The sequence below is a fragment of the Cynocephalus volans genome, chromosome 13, assembly GCF_027409185.1.
Source record: "Cynocephalus volans isolate mCynVol1 chromosome 13, mCynVol1.pri, whole genome shotgun sequence".
Classification (NCBI taxonomy): domain Eukaryota; kingdom Metazoa; phylum Chordata; class Mammalia; order Dermoptera; family Cynocephalidae; genus Cynocephalus; species Cynocephalus volans.
Window position 1 is genome coordinate 69,370,720 of NC_084472.1, and position 17,223 is coordinate 69,387,942.

A 17,223-nucleotide genomic window follows, 5' to 3' on the forward strand; every position below is an offset into this window, starting at 1 on the left:
TTGCCTCCTGTTAAATCTAACACTGATGTTGACTGTTCTGCTATTAAGAAGTTTCGTCTTACAGCTGAACTGTAAGCTTTATGAGGATAAAGACCTTTTGCTAGTTTTCTTTACTATTCCCAAGAAATTTACAGGCCTGCTAGGGAAGAGAAAACCAACGCATATGAAATCAATAAAGAATAATTTTATACTAAACTGAGTGTCAAGTAGGATGGAAATTCAGAGGAAGGAGATATTGGCATGGACTCAAATAATTGGATAAACTTCCTAGAATCTGAGTTTTGTTTTAACAAGCAGAAGGGAAGAGGGAAAATATTCTAGGTAGAGGAACAAATGTACAAAGGCTCGAAGTTGGTAATCAGAGGTAAGACTGCATTACTGGAACAAGAGGCTACTCAAGGAAATTGTGGGAGATGGGCTGGAATGACAGGGAGGCTCTGGTGATTAAGTGCAATGAAAGCCAGGCTGAGGGGTTTGTGCCAACTCAGTAGCTGCTGGTAGCTCTTGAGCTGGGTTGGTGAGGTTGGAGCTGGAAGCAGAGTCTGGTAGCCTCATATAGGGTAGATGGGATATAGAGAAGATGAGGAGTGGGTCGGGAGGTTCTGTAGAGATGCTTTCTCCAACAGTGAGCAAGGTTGAGAGCTTGTAGCCTGTAGTGAGACAGACCCGGGTCCAAATCCAAGCTTCACCCTTTCTCAGTGGTGGGACCTTGGGCAAGGTACATTTTCTTATCTGCCCTTGGTTTACTCCTTTGCAAAATGAGATAATATGTTTCACTTCTAAGGATTGATGAAGTACTAAATGTAATAAAACATATGAAATGCTTAGTTCAGTGCCTTGTATGTGGAAAACACTCAGTTCATAGTAGCTGTATTTTTTCCAGTGGCTATTGTAACAGATTGTCACAATCTTGATGGGTGAGAACAATAGAAATTTATTCCCTCATATTTCTGGAGGTCAAAAGTCTGCAACGGGCATCACTGAGTGGAAATCAGGGTGTGGGAGAGGTCATACTCCTTTCGGTGTCTAGGAGAGAATCATTTCCTTTCCTTTCCCGGGGTCTGGAGCTGAGTTCCTTGCATTCCTTGGCTCATGGTCACTTCCTCCATCTTCCCAGCCTGCGGCGTACCTTCTCTCTCCGAATCTGCTCCTCCTGCTTTCATCACACGGCCTTCTCTTCTGTGGTCACATCCCTCTCTGCCTCCTTCTTATGAGGACACATGTGATTGCCTTTAGGCCCCACTAGAATGATCCAGGCTAATCTCCTTGTATTATCCTGGGCTTCATAGGGCTTCATAGTTACCTAGGGCAGCTATAACAGCACCACAAACTGGGTGGCTTAGAACAACAGAAACTCATTCACAGTTCTGGAGGTTAGAAGTCCAAGGTCACGGTGTGGGCAGAGCTGGTTCCTTCTGGAGGATTGGAAGGAGAATCTGTTTCAGGCCTCTCTCCTAACTTCTGGTAGTGGCTGGGGTGGGGTAGGTGAGGGGCCGGAGGAGGTGGGTGCAACTCTCTTCTCAGAAAGCAGAGTCGGTTAGCCAAGATTAAGAAACTTCCAGCCACCAGGAAATCTATAGAATGGTTCAAAATGAGTCAAAAAAATACGTCATAATGACAAAATGCCACACATTCCTAGAAAAGAAAGAAAAAAGTCCTTCAAAAAGAAACCACTCCTAATGCCCACATGCAGACCAAACAGAATAGGAATGGGAAAGATTCCAGGTGGTGGGAAATGAGAGGAGAAACCAAGAGGTAAAAGAAAATGTACAGCATGATGTTTTGTTTGCTGCTGCTGCACAGGGAACCCGGGCGATCCTCACTTGTGGGGGACGTGCCCTGAGAAGTCACCAGCCGCGTTGCCACCTGCACCAACTCGGAGGCCCAGGCTGCCTGAGGACCCTGAGGCTTTCGAACAGTGTGGTAGATAAGAACCCAGATTACCAGTTCACTGCGAACCAAATAAAACCCCTCATACACAGGTGTATAAATATATCCATGCTTATTTATAGCCCAGTGTGTCTTGTATGGCCGTCCGTATTTAAACATATACTGTAAACACAGCACCTGAGTGAGGCAGAATGCAGGGGAAGGGGAGACAAAAAAATACCAGCAGTCAGACCCATGGTAGCAAAAGTAAAGGGTAATTTACCCTTTATTTAAAAACCAAAGGCATCTTTTTCCTGGGAGCTCTTGGCTCTATTCTTGCCATTTGGAGGAAAATAAAAGAAGCGCTTTGGGATTTTGAAGTAAGAATTCACAACCGTGTGTCTTTACATTTTTTCCCTTCAACCAAGACATCCTTTGCTGGAGTCCTTTATCTAGTGCTTTGTATACATATTTTTAATCCTATACAAAAATGATAGGATGTCAAGAAGGATCTATAATAACACCATTTTTTTATTTCACTTCAAAGACTTGGCAATTTCTGATCCATGTGACATTCACACTCCTTCAGGGTCAAACAACATCTTGCAGCCTTCATAATATGATTAAATATTTTAAACAGCTCCTGCTTATACCTCCATCGCCCCTCGAGACTGATACTGTTATCGTTTTTGTCAAAGCCAGTTTCCACGCGCATTTGTCATTCCTGCTTGCATTTATGAGTTATCAATCGCTACGTCAAAATGCAAAATAACTGATGTTCTTTGGGCGGTATTGGATGGTCTATCTGGGGCTTTTAATCAATGCTGATTTTTATTTTCCATACCCATACATAAATCTTTACCATTCTGGGCCACATATAATGCGTTTGTACAAAACACAGTGACAGAAGCAGTAGTTTTATTATCAAACATTATACCTCGGGGCCAGCTGAGTACCAAGGGCTTTCAAAAAGGAACATTGGGAATAACTGTGCAGGAGACGTGACCGCAGAAGAGAATATCAGGCGTTGGTTGTTGCTGTTTGTAAATCAACATCCTGCTAGCTAATCCTTCTCACTTAAATACAGTCCAAATTCTCTCCCTGATCCTCAGCAACTTAGTCATTTTTTTTTAAAAAGGCAAAGTTTGCATAATCTACACAAATAATAATGAGCTGTTTCTGATTTCTTCAACTTTTCCCCAGGGACATAAATTCAAATGGCAGTATGGAACTTATTCAGGAATAGCTTCTTTTTAACCTATACTGGAATTTTCTGTTATGTTTCACCCCCCGTTGATCTAAGAGAGAATTTGCTTTGCCTTTTAAAAGGGCATTTGCCTGGTTGAACAGCAATCATTGCAGAAATCATTCAGACAAGACCTTAGTGCCCAGCAGATTCTAGTGTGTGCAGATACCCAAGGCCATGGGAAATCACCCGAGTACCTTTAAAATGCAGCAAGGAGGTATAAATGAACTCAGAGTAGAATACAGCACAGGTGTGCAGACAGCAGAGTCCAGAAGTCCACAGGTACTCACCAGCTTCCTCAAAAGATTAAAGCACATTAAGAATGGCCTCCAAGTGTTATTGCAATCAGCGGACTTCTTCGTGGACCCCACTGTAACTAATTGGTCTTCACTCCTGTTTGGGTCCCCATCTCAGGCAGAGTGACTGCAGTCAGTTCACTACCCTGGTAGCCAAGCCAGTGACAGGTCAAGGTTTTCAGTGGAAGGGGCTCTGGCTTAATTAGTTCTCTGGGATTTGCAGCAGAAATCAAGGACCCAAAAGATTGCTGCAGCAACAAACTTGTATGTTTAGAAAATGCTGCCCTTATAAAGATGTCTCCCAGCATTTGATATAGGAAGTCAAGTAAGTACCACAGGCAAAGCAGTGTCATTGAAGGATGAACGATGGTCAAACGCTTAGATGAGGAAACTCAGACATGCTCATACCCAAGATATCATCTGAAAGGCAGTTTTAAAAGGCAAATTCCGAATAACTAATTCATAATAATACCAGTTTGAGGAAATGGCTTTCTGCACTGTTTCAAGAGGCAATATGCTCTGTATTGAATTCAAATACTCACAGCTCAACAAAACCAGTGAGTAGCCAGCGTCACTTGGCAACTTGCATGTTCAATAAGCAGCATGTGATAATTTCAACATTTATCTATCCACACACCAGGAGTCTCCCTTGCATACCGAGCGGGCGGTCCCGGCTGTCTCTGCTATTTCAGAGAAGACTAAAGCGACACGTCTTTGGGACGGCCATGCGAAGTCATCAGGCCACGGTGGGTTGCTGATGCCTGAGGATGGCCTGGCATACTTAGCATGCGTCCTCGTTCCATCCCCTGGGACAACCCAGGCCGAGTCTTTTTCCAGTCAGGAGTCCTTGGACATTTTGTACATCTTGAAATATTTGAAAATGTCTGTCCAATACCCCTGAGTCCTCTCTCAGCATCTTTTGGGTCCTTCCCAGTTGGCTTGGCCTCCTGACTTCTGGTCATCATTTTTCCTTCCCTCCTTGGTATGCTGTCAGCATTGTCCCCTCTTGTAACCACCTGCATTGACCAGAGCTGCCATACACGGTTGGATCAGGTCACAACGGATCTGCATTACCACCACTGTCATTCTAAATACTCTCTTTTATTTGCATGCTCCTAGATTAATTTGTTCATTTAGCCCAGGGATGGGTATACAGAGCACCTGCTGTGTGTCAGGGGAGGTGTGAGGTCTCCACTGTCATGGCACCTGCTGCTCCCTAACTGCACCAATCTCATGTGCGTGGTGGTGTTTTCATGTGGCCAGTCCTTCTTGGTGGCAAGGCCTGCTTCGTCCGTTCTTCATGGACAGCAGAACAGCTGGCACAGAGCTGAAGCCATAAAGTGTTCTTAAAAAGACTTTGATGGGGATTTCATCAGGTTGTCCTAGGGCTGAAATTGTTTTGCCAGGGTTGCTTTGGTTATTTTGGTTGTCTCCATTGCTGTTCAGGGTGGACACCTCTTCCTCAGTCATTCGATGCAGGTAAGCCTAGGGCAGAGGGCAGGGACATCCTAACAGAGATGCTGAGGCCCTCAGAGAGGAAACGCAGGATGGCTTCTGGCTGGGGTGGGGTGCGGAGGGAGGTCAGAGGCTGGAGGAGTTTGGAGCCACCTGGTGGAAGTGCAATGGCCCCCCAGAAAATGGCCTGAGATGACTGAATTCTTGTGGGAAGAAATGTTGAATTCACTGAAAAATTTTCTATTTTTTCCTTCTTCCAATTTCTTTACTGAGTTATTATTCATTATACTTGATTCCAAGCTCAACATTCAATTTTCAACTTCACACTAGAAAGAATGTGAAAGTGTACCTATTTCTACTACAGTGATTCTCAGCCAGGGCCAGTTTTGCCCCTTCTCCACAAAAAGACAATAGCAATGTCTGGAGATGCTTGGGGAGGGGTGGGAGTGGGACTTGTTACCAGCATCTGGTAGGTGGCGTCCAGGGATGCTGCTAAAACACCCTATAAGGCACAGGACCGTCCCCACAACAGAAAGTGATCCAGTCCCAAATGTCAACAGTGCTAAGGTTGAGAAACTACGATTAATACATGACAAAACCCTCCCAAAGTGCATATTTGCATGGTGGAAAAAAAAGAAGAAAGAAAGAAAAATGAAGCTGTTTGTAATATGAATTTATACATTCTAGTCAGTGTAAGATAAGGGAAGACAACATGTTTCCTTTTTCTGCTTGATAAGAATTGATAAATGTTTATTAATATGGTATTTTAAACCTGAATTTTTATTACTGAAGTCTATAGATACCCTGTTTCTGTAAAGGCACAAGGTATAGATATAGGTATAGTTAGGACATATTTAAATATCGAAATTGCGTTTATATTGAGACAAGTAGCTTTGGAAAAAAAACCAATGCTTCATATTTATTTTAAATTTTGGATGAATTACAGCAAATGCAGTTAAATTTAATTTCTGGATTCATGAAAAGCCACTCCTGATGACTGTTTTGCCTTGTCACAACCGCATGTGTGTCAATACTTCTGGGTGAAATCAAAGACAAATTTCAAATGGTAATTTTGCAAATCATTCCAAAATGGAGAGTGCTAAGAATTTTGGCAAAGAGTTCATGCTATCTCTGTCTGTAGCTCTGGGATAAATCTTTGTCATGCTGAGGTGAATATTTTGCAAAAGAGCGTGGGCTCTGGGGTCCAACAGACCTGAAGTTGGTCCACAGTCTTTCTCTGTCTGCTGGTGTGAACCTGGCTGCGCTGTTTCAACCTGTGCCATCTCTTTCTCTTCTGTAAAATGGGGTTAATAATGGGTGTGCTCACTTCAAGGGTTGTTGTAAGCATCAGTGGAACCCAGGACCCAGAGGAAGCATTAACTTGTCATTTTATCATTATTAATATTTTTGCTATTATTATAAGAAAACCACCCTATCACCCTAAGTGTATTGGTTTGCTAGGGCTGCTGTAACAAATTACCATAAACTGGGTGTCTTAAAACAAGAAAAATTTATTCCCTCACAGTCCGGATGGCAGAAGTCCGAAACCGAGGTCTTGGCAGGCCGCGCTCTCTCTGGAGGCTCTAGGGGAGAGTGTGTTCCATGGCCCTGTACCCACTTCTAGTGTTGCCAGGAATCCTTGGTGTCATTTGGCTTCTGGACATGTCACTCCCATCTCTGCCTCTGGGCTCACCTGTGTGTCTCTGTGCCTTTTTTCCTCTTAGCATAAGGACACCAGTCACCCTGGATTAGAACCCACCCTAATTGAGTATGATCTCATCTTAAACTGATTGCATCTGCAAAGACCCTATTTCCAAGGAAAGTCACATTTTCAGGCACTGGGGTTTAGGAGGTGGACATTTCTTTTTCCGGATCACAATACAACCCACAGCAATAAGTATCAAAATAAGGCCCCGGTAAGCTGGCTTTGTTGAGCTTAAATTAAAACTGGAAGAAAAACCCCGACTATGCTGAGTCGTCATAGCATGGTGGCTGTCACAAGAAGACACAGAAACATGACAAAGGACCCTGGCAGGAGGATGAATGGCTAACAAAGGCATGGGTGCGTGGGGCAGGTTCTGCAGGCCGCACACGTGCGCAGCAGTTGGGCAGAGGACGAGTGTGGGGGCCTGAGCCTGGCGTGTGTGAAGTCTCTGTGAGCAATTGTGATGGCTGTGTGCTTATGGGCTTGTCATCTGCAACAAGCTGTGGGAGAGTCCTTTATGATTGGGACTTGGGTGATGTGCTCAGAAACGAAGCCTTTTCTTATTTTGTGGGCAGTGGCTTCCCATGAAAAACTTCAGCCTTGGGTCAGCCATGACCTCAGGCCTTGACAACTTGGCTTCCTTGGGTCGCTGATACAGACGTACACCTAGGCCAACAGTATGTTGAGATTAGACCTTCTTTGAAAAGATTTTGTTATGAGTTGATTGTGTCTCCCCAAAACTCATATGTTGATGTCCTGACCCCTTGTAACTCAGAATGTGACCTTAGTTGGAGATGTGGTCTTTACGGAGGTAATCAAGTTAAAGTAAGATCCTGAGAGGGGCCCCAATCCAATATGACTGGTGTCCTTATGAAAAGGGGAAGTTTGGAGACAGGCATGTACAGGAGAACCCCATGTGAGGATGAAGGCAGAGATCAAGGTGACACTTCTATAGGCCCAGGGACGCCAGCAATTGCCAGCACCCCTGCCGGAGGGTCGACCTTAGACTTCTGGTCTTCAGAACTCTGAGACAAGGCATTTCTGTTGTTTAAGGCACCCAGTCTGTGGCACATTCTGCAGCAGCCCTAGCAAATTAGGGACAGTTTTGTAGCACTTCCTCCTAGGCTGGGAGGGGCTGGGCGCTAGTGCATCCCCCACGCCTGACGCACGTCTTTAAACATTACTCACTCAACCTTTGCTTAAATACCTCTGGTAACAGGGAACCCGCATCTCACATGGTAGCCCATTCTGTTTTGTAGACAACAATTATTAGGAACTTCTTTCTTCTGGTACCAAAATCTGCTTCCTGGTGCCACAGTTTGGCCCTCCAAAAGCTCACTGTGATCACTTCCTCTTCCCCAGCCCACCCTTTGAGTACTTGAAAATAGCAACCAGGACCCCTCAAGTCTTCATCCGACCCTCCACCCGTGGTTCCAGAAATGGCCCGGTGCAGGGCCGTCTCCCAGACGCTGGCTGGGCAGTGTGTGCTGCTCAGCCGGGCAGGCACCTCCAGCCCTGCCTCCTTGCTCCAGCATTCAGGCGGCCCTGCATCTCGCCGTTCTGTGGGTTTCCCAGGAGGGTGCATGCTGGTCTTGCTGGGTGGATCTACAGCACACAGTAGGGCCTGTGTCTTCTCTGAGGCAAATGTGGAAGAGATTTCAGAGAGATGGTGGCAGCCAAGAAAGTAGTTTCCTCTGGGGTTATACATTTTCCCTGTGTGAGCATGGTTTTAGCTTCAAGACAAAACACTGGAAACGTTACAGGGATGTCCTACCCTGTTTACAGAGGGACCTGTTGGTGTAGAGAGGGCCCTGGACACTGTGTGCCCTGCACACTTTGATGACAAAAACTGCTGCTGATGTGAATTTCAATTCCTTGGGTTAATACAGTTATTAGTCCACGTAGGATCAGACATCTTTCTCTTGCTATTCACTACTACTGCTAAGGCTGTGTCCCCATGTTGCATCACACCAAAGGTTAATTTGGCTCCATATAACACAGACTACATGGACTGAGAGGGTTCAAGTGTCTGCCAGCTGGAGAACTGTTCTGAAACTCACCATGTCCTGAAAAGTGGGGCATTTAGTCTTGGTGTTCCCATCTCTCCTTGTCCCCATCCTCTGCCCGCTTCTTCCCACCCACCTTCTCGATGACGTGGTCTTACTGAGAGACTCAGACAGAACCAGCCTACTTAGGTGGAGGCCAGCATTTCTGGGTCCCTGCCAATAAGTCTAGTGGCACTGGACAGTTTCATTGGAAGTGGTAAATGGGACTGTTTTGTGATGCTTCAGCCCATGCGTGTGGCTGTCTCACGGAGTCCAGACAGGTGCTTGTCCAGTGTTGGCCAGGGGTGTGAAACATGTTTTCCATCCAGGAACTTCTCCAGCAAATCAATGACATCACTTCCTGTCATTTGACCATTCACTAAACATGACTCACTTTCCTCAGGGCCCATCCCACAAGATGCTAAAACATAGACCATTGAGGGAAATATCATCAAAATGGTGTTTGTAGCCACAGGCAACATAACTGACAGACTTGTGATGACTACACGTGGATGATGGCAAGTGTCTGTTTGGGCGGACACAGCCAAAAGCACTGCCTCCAACTAAGCTTCCATAGAAGGAAAACTATTTTTTTCATGTGCAATCAAGTTTAGTCTTAATCTTAATACAGCGATATGTACTCAATCAGTGTCTTCCTGTGAAATAAAATGGCTTAAATCTCATGGAGACTCCCTGAACGCTGTCCTTTCCGGGGCTGCAGGGAGCCAACAGCAGCTCCAAGTCCTTTCCAGCTCGGCGCTTGGGTCCGTCCTTTCTTCCCGGTCTCTGTCCATGTGATTCTCACTCCCACTTGCCAGTTGAGCCTGGAGAGCCTCAGCAGCCGTCAGCGAGGCTCCCTCTTTCCTCTGCCCCCTGCTCCGGTTCATCCTATACATAGCCAGCAGGATGATCTTCCAAGAATGCTATTTTCATCCAGCTACTCCTCTGCTGGGGAGCCGCAATAGCTCTGCGTTATCTCTCAGACCACGTCTGTCCCCTCGGACCTTGCTTTGCCCAGCCCCAAGGCCCCTCCTCTCTGGCTGTGGCTATGTCCCGTCCTCTCCCAGACCCGGCCTGGGTTTCACCATCCCGCTGCTGCACCTCTGTGTGAGGAGGGACTGCAGCCTGTGTCCCCCTTTGCCTTCTCTTCTAGTTATCATTTCTAATTCCCATCAGTGCCCTGTGACTCTGAGAACCGCATGGTGATGCAGTCACCGTCATCAAGTTGCGTGCTGAGTGTGGTTTGCCTCCCGTGCTCCAACATGAGACACTTACTAGTTTTCCTTCTGTATCTGATACAGCGACTGTGACATGAGGGTACTTCAAGAAGTGCATGGAAAGACTAGTCTTATCTTTTAATGATATTTTTCCATGCACTTTTTGAAGTGCCCTCGTAGTTACTTTGGTGTAATGGTTGGAAACCTGGGCTGAAATCTGACAGACCTGAGTTCACATTTTGGTTGTGCCATTTACTGCTTGAGTGATCTTGAGCAAGTCCCTTCATCTCTGGTAGCCTCAGTCTCCTCATCTGTAAAATGGGGATTGTAAAATTAGTGTGGCCTGCCTCTTAGGTTGCTTCTGTGAGGGTTAACTGCATGTATGGTGCCTGACAAGAGCTCACTAGAAGGAGCTTTCCTATACCTGCTGCGTGTGTTGTGGGAACTCAGTCAATGTGGGTTCGAAGGAGGCACATGTGCGTGTGCACCAGGAGGGGCGGCTGGGTCGCCGGTACTGTTTCCTGCGGGTGCTTACGTTTCTCTATGTGGGATGTCCACAGGCCATCTCGTGTGAGGACTTCCTGCATGGGCCCCACTCCTCACTGCTCTCCATGACCTGTGCAGACTCCCACCTGCTCCCGGCTTCTCCAGGGGTTAGCCTCAGTGCTAGAGTGGCTGCTTCTTTTAAGGATGGAGACTGTCTTGCTGCCCCCCACGCCTGCAGCACCAACCTCAGTGTCTGCACGCAGTCCACATTGATGGAATAAATGCTGTTGGATACACTAGTTCTCCCAGGAATGAAAAGATGGAGCTGCTGACCTTGTGGGCCCCTGAGCTCCCACCCTGTGAAGGCTGGAGAGGAGGCTGCTGGACAGACGAGCACCTGCTGGGCGGTTGTGAGAGAGGACTCCCGGGGAAGGGAGGTCACAGATGCAGACGGAGGCAGCTGAGCCGTGTCTCCTAACTGCTGCTCTGAGATGGGTGACTGAAGACCCTGTGAAGGAGGGGTTCTTATGTGATGTGGCTACAAACACGTTGCCTCAGCTTCCTCATTTTGAAAAACTAGAAATTTCCTCATGGGGTTACTTGTGAGGGTAAATGGAAATGGTAAGGGTGGATCAGCAAGCACAGGGCCTGTCAAGTCACCCATGAGCAAGGTGGCTTTGCTGACAGCAGCACTGATCTACTCGACCACTCTCTAGTGGGTTGCTCGACTTGCTGTAGGGTGGCTCCTCCACTCAGCATCTTCAGAGAGGGGTCGATCACTCCCAGTCACCACCCACCCCAATTCATTCATTGCAACCATCCTACCTCAACACCTTTGCCCTGCATGGCCCGAGGTAACATCCTTCCTACTTGTATTGTGATAAATTATTAAGGTTTTCCCACTTCTTGTTGCTTCCCCTTCCCCATGTTCTGCCAGAGGGACCCTTCTGAGAATGGGGTTAGATCACAAGAGCAGTAGAGAGCCCTAATTTTATTCTGAAGTAAAAAACTGCTGCTGCTTACTAGGGCTTGCTTTTATTTCCCCAGTTTGATAGATGATTTACACACCAGGTTATCATATTTAAAACAACTCACTTTTTCATTTTCTCCATAGGAAACGTTTGGAATGAATGGATTCCATCACTCCATCCAGTACAGGGTGGAAGTCTGTCCACTGAGTAGGGTAACTCAGTGACGTTCCCTATGTGCCAGTTAGCTTTGCTGCATAACAAACCATCCCTAAACTAGTCATGCCAAACACCACCACATTATTTAGCTCATGGTTCTCTGGGTCATCAGTGTGGGCTGGACTTAGGTGGGCAGCTCCTCTGCTCTTGACTGTGCTCACCCACGCATCTGCCATCTCCTGCTGGGAAGACAAGGTGCTGGCTGGTCTGGGTTGGTCTCAGCTCGAGTGGCTGTGTCTCTCTTTGTGGCTGCTCCTCCTCCAGCAGGCTAGCCCAGGCTGGCTCAGGGTTCCACGAGAGTGACAGGGTGCAGGGCCTCTGGAGCTGAGGCTTAGAGTGGTATGCCGCCACTTCTCCCACAATCCACCGGTCAAAGCAGGACACTAAAGAGCCCATACTCAAGGGTCAGAGAGAGACTTCACCTCCTAATGAGTGAAGCTTCAAAGTCACACTGCAAAGGGCATGGGGACAGGAAGGAGGATGATTTGTAAACAATTGACAACACCCTAATGCCCTAGACACCAACCCCTTTTGAGTGAGAAGCAGGGAGGTGAATAGGAGGAGAGGACATACTTCTGCCTTGAGGGGAGGACAAACCGTGGAGCCTGCAGGAGGAGGGACGTCATTCTGCTCTAGAGGGGACCCTTGTTGCAGGATAACTATCAAGGGTCACCATTTGTTACCTGTTTATATGTTCATCTATGTCAGGACTTGGCAAGCTTTTTCTTCGAAGGGCCACATAGTAGATATTTTAGGGATCTTTGCCATGACTGCTCACCCCCACCATTGTAGAGTGAAATGTGTCACCCAGAGGATGTGGTCCAACAACACATTTTCTAAAAACAGCTGGTGGGCAGCACTGGCCACAGGCCATAGAGTGCTGACCCTGATCTATTTCAAATCTATATCCATTTTCTAGTTTTCTTTGTAGGGGACTGTGTGCTAGGGCTCCTATGGCAAAAAACTAGTGTCATGTTATTTTTCTTTCCCGATTTTTCTAGACTCTCTGTAAGTCATGAACGAGCAACAGATTTGCCTTCCCTGAGCTCATGTGCACTTCGAGGCCAGGCGGGGCGAACAGCGCCCCTCCATGTCCTGAATGTGCAAGACTCTCGAGGACAACCGTGTCATCTGTCTCCTAAACAGATGCTGAAGTGGCAACTCCTTGAACGTTCATTAGCTTTGGGCTGCACTCAATATCCTGAAATATTATCACAAAGAATATTACAAATAAAAGAATTTGGGAGCATCATTAAATTTTTTCGTGCTACAGTGAGATTGCCTTTCTGGGCTCCAGGCTGGAGCAGCAGGGTATTAAAGCGCTAGCTATGGCAAGTGAATAAAAAGCAAAACCGAATGCAGAAGTCTGCTGTTTAATGTAGTGCATGCCGGCGTTTACCCAGGTCTGTGTCTGTCACGCACAGCTCTTTTCTGAGAATGGCACAGACTGTTCTGCATTTGGTTTCCAGAATCAGCAAATTACATTGGCAGAACAAAGCTGTCATATTTGGTGGTATTTTGTTACATCCATTATTTCACTTAAGTTTAGACATCTCTTTGCAAAATCAGATACTACTTTAAAAGATTGCCCTGTTTTGCAACATTAAACAAAATGACAGGCTGGGGGAAAAAAGTTGATTTGTAAGCAATGCATTGAGAAAAACTCTCTTTTAGGTTAGAAATAAAGACTTAAGTCAACAAATGCAGTCACCTTTCTTATAAACAAAAATGTGGTTTGGAACTTGGTGCAAATATTTCCAATGAACTTAGGCTCAGTGAAATCAGAGAGCCTGGACTGCCGGCCCATGGTGGCCAGGCAGAGGCTGTGGGGGCTTGTTGCTACCACCACGAACGAGCCCTGGCTCAACCAGTGCATTCCTGCCTCATCAGCCTGGTCACCAGTGCATGCTGATTGGTGTCATCCATGGAGACCAAACCACCTGCCATGGACTGAGTTCTCTCCTGTGCCATCCTCCTTCTTGGCTTTATACAGAAACAACACACGCCTAAGGCCCACTTCTGAGAAAGGAGAGAGAATACAGACGTACCACACATATTAGTCAGCGTTCTCCAGAGAACAGACCAATGGGAGATATATATATATATATATTTTTTTTTTGTGTGTGTGTGTGTGTGTGTGTGTGTGTGTCTATGTACATATAAGGAATCAGCTCAGGTGATTATAGAGGCCAAGAAGACCCACAGTCTGCCATCTGAAAGCTGGAGAACCAGAGAAGCCAGTGCTGTAATTCAGTCCAGGTCTGAAAGTCTGAGAACCAGGAGAGCTGATGTTTGTGGGCAGGAGAAGATGATGTTCCAGCTCAAGCAGAGAGAACAAATTTGCCCTTTCTCCATCTTTGTGATCTGTACAGTCTTCAACGAACTGAGTGATGCCCATCCTCACTGGGGAGGACGATCTTTACTTGGTTTACTGATTGAAATACCAGTATCTTCCCGAAATACCCTCACAGACATACCCAGAAATAATATTTTACCAGCTATTTGGGGATATCTTAGCCTGGCCGAATTGACAAATAAAAAAATCATTACAGTCCAAATCTTTCTTTTCCTTATTTTTATAGACAAAGCATAGGGAGAAGGAACATACTCTACAAATAAATGTGCAACTCTGTTATAAAATTGCGAGAATAATTGCAGCTTGTGGTGGGACCTGTCTGCATCTCAGGGTGTCCTCTGGCTGTGGAGGGGAAAGCTCCCATTTCCCACAGATGTCTCCAATCCAGACCTTCTCTGTGCAATTCTCCAAGTGCTTTATTTTGGGGATCCAGCCCTTCCCTGCTCTCCTCCGTGGTTCCCGGTCTTGGAGCCTGCTGAGTTCCCAGGCAATGTCCCCTGAGCTCACCTTATCTAGGGACATGTGTCTCCTTCTTCTCTCTTTACAAGCCAGATGTTGGTGATGGGTGGGGACGTTTCCCACTTGCCCTCTAACTCTTCCTAAATGAGCACTTCCTTCAGGCCCAGTGCAGACGGTTGATGGGGTGCTGAGTGAGGGCTTCAGGGCTGTCGAATGTGAGGTCTCCATCCTGGGGACTGACGGGTGATCAGAAGGCACTAGCTTCACCAGGATCAGGCTAGGGAATTGCAGTGGTGATGAGATTTCAGATAGGGTTCAAGAAAGGCAGAGAATGATAATAACATTTGTTCATTCTCAAGGGAGGAGATGCATTTAGAGCTCTCACTTAGATCAGGGGCCATCAAGATTGTTCTGCTAAAACATCAGAGAGAAATATAAAAATTATTTTTAAAAACCAAAAAAAAAAAAAGAAAAGAAAAAAGGAGAGTACATACATATTTAAGGCTTTTTGGTTTATACAGTTTCTGTCACAATTATTCAGCTTTGCAGTTGTCGTGTGAAAGCAGCCATAGGCAATACGTAAAGGACAGTGTGTCTGTGTGCCAATAAAACTTTATTTACAAAATCAGGCAACAGAGCGGACTTGGCTTGCAGACAGTTGTTTGCAGAGCCCTAATTTAAAGGGTAAGATGGCAAAAAAAGGGAATTGTTAAGTAGATGTATTTGTGATTGCAGTAGAGTAGGTGTTTTGGGCAGGGGGATTTGTGGTTTCAACATGTGCTCCTTGTGAGGCAGACTTTGTTATCCCATTTTATGTAAAAGAAAAGTGAAGATCTGAGTGGTAGAATAAATTTCCCATGGGGGCTTTCCTAAGCTCACATTCTTTCCTCCCAAACACACTTCCATGGTGAGTTCATTTTGAATTCTTTATAGCACCTAGCAGAATTCTCAGCTTGTGTTGCATGACTAATAACTGTTTGTTGGAGCTGAATCTGTTCTCTCTGCTGCCCATGTTGTCTGATGCAGAGCCTGCTTGCCTCTGGACCCACTGCTCACTCTGTCTGTCCTACTGTGTGTCTACAAGCTGCATTTCCTGGGCTTAGGGGTTGGTGGCCACTGGCTAGGCCTGGCCAGTGGGAGGCATGGGTGGGAGATGGAAGAAGGGAGAAGCCTGGGTGTCTCTCCCTTCTCTGCCTGGGCAGCTTTGTCTTCTTTGTGGATGAACCCACCCTGGGCTCCCTTCGTCCCTCCAGCCTCGAAGTGTAGTTGGCTTTCTGATCTTACTAATTTTTGGACTGCCTCAATTTCCCTGTTTGGTTCTTAAGCAACTCCATTCCTTACCTGGCTAGTTCTCTGCATAAAAGCCTCAGTTGGATCTTGCCTGATACAAGAAGACTTCAAAGATTGTAGAAAGTGGAATTAAAAGATAAAAATAAAAAGTATAAACTTTATTTCTTAACATGAACTCCATCAAGTTTAAGACACTTTTGTAAGCAATGATACCAGCCATTTAGTTCATCCCCACAGAATTGAGGGTCCTGGGAATTTAACCATGTCAGTGCAGTCTTTTTCTTTTTCAAAGAAAAATGGGTGTCCTTTAAAGGTTTTTTTAAGATTAAAAAACAAAAATAAGTCAGAAGGAGCCAAATCAGGACTCTAAGGTAGATATTTAATGATTTCCCATAGAAACTCTCACAAAGTTGCCCTTGTTTGAGAGGAGGAATGAGCAGGAGCATTATTGTGGTAGAGAAGCTATCTCTGGTGAAGCTTTCCCATGTGTTTTTCTGTTAAAGCTTTGGCTAACTTTATAAAAATATTCTCATAATAAGCAGACATTATTGGACTTTGGCCCTCCAGAAAGTCAACAAGCAAAATGCCTGTTGTCATGACCTTTGCTCTTGATGGGTTCATTTTTGCTTTGACTGGACCACTTCCACCTCTTGGTAGCCATGGGTTTGATTGTGCTTTGTCTTCAGGATTGTACCGGTAAAGCCTTATTCCATTTTCTATTACAATTCTTCAAAGAAATGCTTCAGGATCTTCATTCCATCTGTTTAAGATTTCCATTGAAAGCTCTGCTCTTGTCTGCAGCTGACTCGGAGCAACAGTTTTGTCTCCCATTGAGCAGAAAGTTTGCTGAACTGTAACTTTTCAGTCAGAATTGTGTAAGTTGAACCAGGTGAGATGCCTATGCTGTTGGCTATTGTTTCTGCTGTTAACTGTTGGTCTTCCTCAATGTGGGCACAAATAAAATTTATCTTTTTTCTTGAAATTTGATGTGGATAGACTGCTGTGGTGGATTTCATCTTCAACATTGTCTTGTCCCTTTTTAAAATGAGTTATCCATTTGTAAACTGCTGATTTCTTTGGGGCATTGTCCCTATAAACTTTTTGTGAAACATCAATGATTTCACCATTCTTCCACCCAAGCTTCACTATAAATTCGATATTTGTTCTTGCTTCAACTTTAGCAGACTTCCTGCTGCTCTGATAGGGGCTCTTTTCAAACTGATGTCTCATCCTTTTCAGTGCCTCTAACTAGATTGTCTTCAGACATATTATAACAAGTTAGTGTGCGTTTATTCTAGTGCAAAACATTTTGAATTCCATGTCTAATTTTTCATAATATGCATTTTCCATGAACTTTTTGAAGACTTCTTGTACAAGGTCTGTTATCTTAAGGCCCCTCTTATAAATATATTACTTCTTTCAGGTACCATTTTCATTGTAGGCTAAAACTTTTACCCAAAGGAATAAATTTAACAAGACCATGTCTGGCCTGTTTTCAGATAAGTCTGTGGAGAAGGTGTTTCTAACAGAAACATTCTCAACCCTGGTGCCACCAGCAGCATCCTGGCCACTTGGGTACTGTTCCACCCGTAAACCACACTGACCTTTCAAA